Genomic DNA, 4,069 nt, shown 5'->3' on the forward strand with positions numbered 1-4,069 from the left:
ATATATGAAAAGGACAATAATTATAAGGAAGATAATTTCTTTTTTTTTTGTTTTTTTCTTCTTTTTTTTTGTTTTTTTTTTCACTTTATTCTTCTTCTTCTTTTTTTTTTTAAATAATGAAACGCAAACGAAAACAAGAACACAAGAACAAAATGAAAGACGTGACAAACACTGGACTCTTTTTTTTTATGATAAAAGAAGAACAAATATAGATTAATAAGAATTAATCTAATACCTGAGCTCTGATACCAAATGATACGGAAATAAAAGATAAATAAAAAAATAAGGATTCAACTGAATAAAAAGATACATTGAAATTAAAATAGGAACAAAAAAGATAAGTTGAAATTGAGTACAAAGAGAATCACTCTACTTTCTACCCAATTTCTTGACGCAACAAGAAAGGGACTCCTCAATCTAACTTGTCAACGCCATAGTTTGGAAATTGAATCGAAGGGACTCCTCAACCTTCTATTCAATTCCCCGATGTAACAATAGAGGGACTCCTCAACCTCAATTGTCCACACCATGGTTTCATCACGAAACCAAAAAGGGGTTTTCAAACCTCTAAAAATTCTATACTACGACTACAATAGCTAAGGAGATATTTATAACCTCTTATTAGGTTAAAACAAAGAAAACACTAAAGCCCATAAACATAAGGCTCAATCTAGTAATTAAATAAACAAAATCAAAATACATTAAATAAAATATTCTAAAAATGTAAACTAAAATATCTTCTAAATAACTCTTGAACTCTTCATATCACGAATATTTGAAGCACGTATCAAGATACTTATCTTTTATCTGTTTAAATCGAATCAAATAATTATAAATAGACTCATTTTAAAATCTTTTGATTTTGTACAAATTAGATACGGCAATTGTCATCTTTCTTCTAAAAAATTATTCATGAAAATATTTTTTTAATTCAACTCAAGAGTACATTGAATTTGGTGAAATAATAAAAAAAACATGTGATTCATACTTGGCTAATAAACAAGAAATAATTTTATTTTAAGATATTTATTGATTGCAATTTGATCAATTTTAATATATCTTACTATGTGTTCGACTGTATATTTTTGAGCTCCAAAAAATACAGGGGGGGTTCGTTCTTTGAACAATATATTTTTGAAATGGTTGGATTGGCCTGTCTTTGCCTAATTGGTGGAGTGGGAGATGTTATCTAGCAGTATTCCTTGACATCAGATTGCTGCTGGTTTTTGGTTGCTTAAATTACATGAAAATATATTCTTGTAGTAGTGAACAGTAGCCTTTGTTGTCTCCCCTGAATATCCAAGAAAATGATTGGTTCAAAATGTTTTCTGTAAGGTTTCAGGAAGACTTTCAGAATTGAAGACTACTATAGATGCTGGATCGCAATTTGAGCAATGGAACCTTTGGTATGTTAAATATTGAACTTAACCATGTTCAGTGTTATGCAACATAATAAAAATGAATTTTTATAACTGTCTGGAAAAGCTTTCTTTATAAGTATTTGGTTGAGTGCCAGTGTTCATCTTCCAATTATTCAAAAAGTATTTTCTTCTATTGGTGTTACTGATTACTTTCTGTTGATTATATTTTTCTCAACTCATGAGGAAAAATCTGTTTACCATACCTTGAACATGCTGAGCCTTGATGTGACGAAAAAATGTCTTGTGGTTGAAGGGTGGAGTCCTATTTTTGCAACAAAGCAGGTAAATTGTTATTGTGATTCCATCATGGATCTCATTTGGTCTACCCAGAGTTAATACTTTCTATAGGGTTAGTGGGTCACTAAAATTGATTTATGGAATATGCTGGTGTGGTTTTTCAGATTCAAGATGCATTATTATCCATTAGTTCGGTGATCCCTGTGAGTGTGGAGGGATAGATAGTATATAAAAATAAGTGAAACATATTTATTGCATGATCATCATAGGTTTGTAGTATGCATGTTCTGTAGAGTATCAATATACAAACAAAATGACATTTATAGTTGCAAGTCGTGATACATGAATGAGTTTAAACTTCCTTTTTCTTCTTCTCAGTAGCAAGCCTCATTCTGTTACTTCTATTCTTCTTCTTCTAATCAGTATTTGTCCTGCAGTTCTCCTGAAAACTATAGCATTGACGTACTAGGTTGTATTAAATACATCAGAAGAATACTGAAATGATAAAGAGTAGCAAGCCTCAGTCTATTTATTCTAATAGACATAGTGACACCTGGATCGGATTAGATTTATTATTAGAATGTGAATGTTTAAAGTTGATATTATCTAAACAGTTCAAATGCAGAAGTTAAAATTCAATACATTTTATTTTTGAAGTTCTATAGTTTCAAAACAGACTGATCAAACTTGATATTGAATGTTAAAAACAATCATAGAGTTGGTGGATTTTGCAATATCTCAATACTTTGCACATTGAATTTTGTGCTATTGCAGGGGGGGTTGCTAAGTATCAGGAAGCGAATCCCACTGTGTATACTATAGTTACATTTCCATTTCTTTTTGCCATAATGTTTGGTGATTGGGGTCATGGAATATGTTTGCTACTTGCAGCCCTTTATATTTCATAATCAGGGAGAAGAAACTTTCTAGCCAGGTAGTCTTTTAGTTTACCTGAAACTTTTTCCTTTGAAAAAATGGTACAAAAATTCATATTTTTCTGAAAGAATAGTTAAACATATTTTCTCCATCATTATGTAAAATGTCTGATTACCTGTCTTATGCTATGCATGGTGAGCTTATATGGCTATGTCCATATTGTACAGGGCTAGTATTGCCAGGGCATTAATGAAACATTTGGCTATCTAGCTTGTCTAAATATCATTCCAGTTATTTTTTGAAAAATTGAGCTGACATTCTTTGTTAGTGGAGGAGGCCGGCCTCACCCTCTCTAATCGAGGTGATACGGAAATAAAAGAAATAAACAAAGACAAGAATTGAAATTGAATAGAAAAGATACATTGAAATTGAAATAAAAACAAAAAAGGTTAGGTTGAAATTGAATACAAAGAGAATCACTCTACTTTCTATCCAATTTCTTGACGCAACAAGAAAGGACCTAACTTGTCAATGCCATAGTTTGGGAATTGTATCGAAGGGACTCCTCAACCTTCTACCCAATTCCCCGATGCAACAAGAGAGGGACTCCTCAACTAGAAAATAAGGATTCAACTGAATAAAAAGATACATTGAAATTAAAATAGGAACAAAAAAGATAAGTTGAAATTGAGTACAAAGAGAATCACTCTACTTTCTACCCAATTTTTTGACGCAACAAGAAAGGGACTCCTCAACCTAACTTGTCAACGCCATAGTTTGGAAATTGAATCGAAGGGACTCCTCAACCTTCTATTCAATTCCCCGATGTAACAACCAAAAAGGGGTTTTCAAACCTCTAAAAATTCTATACTACGACTACAATAGCTAAGGATGTATTTATAACCTCTTATTAGGTTAAAACAAAGAAAACACTAAAGCCCATAAACATAAGGCCCAATCTAGTAATTAAATAAACAAAATCAAAATACATTAAATAAAATATTCTAAAAATGTAAACTAAAATATCTTCTAAATAACTTTTGAACTCTTCATATCACGAACATTTGAAGCACGTATCATTCTCCTCCTCTTCAAAAAAGATTCGTCCTCGAATCTTGTAGGTGAAAAAAATAATATATGAAAAGGACAATAATTATAAGGAAGATAATTTTTTTTTTTTTTTGTTTTTTTCTTCTTTTTTTTTGTTTTTTTTTTTCACTTTATTCTTCTTCTTCTTTTTTTTTCTCTTGATTTTACTAGAGAGCTTTCGATCTTAATCTAATTGGGTAATTGTCTCGGAAGAGAAATTGCTCATACTTGGATTTCCTCTGAACCTTAGAAGAAGAATGAGGAAATCATGCTAGAAATGCTCTCTCACATTGGATTAAGTTGGTGGTTGGATGGATATTGTGACATTTAATCCTACCAATACTTTCATTTATGAATGTGTGTGGTATAATCAGTGACCAAACTTCATCTCTTCTCATGAGCAATTAAATCAAGGAATTGGGAAATTGTTCAAGCTTAGAGAGATT

At 31.1% G+C, this 4,069-nt stretch overlaps 2 long non-coding RNA genes across 3 annotated transcripts in view; both read left to right on the top strand.

Moving 5' to 3' along the window:
- LOC110271721 lies at positions 1,079-1,975 on the top strand. The gene is made up of 2 exons (XR_002362325.1): positions 1,079-1,703; positions 1,823-1,975. It is a non-coding gene; the product is annotated as an uncharacterized LOC110271721 (long non-coding RNA).
- The window catches only part of LOC110271720, a 5,934-nt gene continuing 4,470 nt past the window's right edge, over positions 2,606-4,069 (top strand). The window contains exon 1 of one of the 2 annotated variants that reach the window (XR_002362323.1): positions 2,606-2,895. This is a non-coding gene — a long non-coding RNA (uncharacterized LOC110271720). The remainder of the gene's footprint in view (positions 2,896-4,069) is intronic. The other variant, XR_002362324.1, reaches the window with a different exon arrangement.

Source organism: Arachis ipaensis, chromosome B05 (genome assembly GCF_000816755.2).
Source record: "Arachis ipaensis cultivar K30076 chromosome B05, Araip1.1, whole genome shotgun sequence".
Classification (NCBI taxonomy): Eukaryota; Viridiplantae; Streptophyta; class Magnoliopsida; order Fabales; family Fabaceae; genus Arachis; species Arachis ipaensis.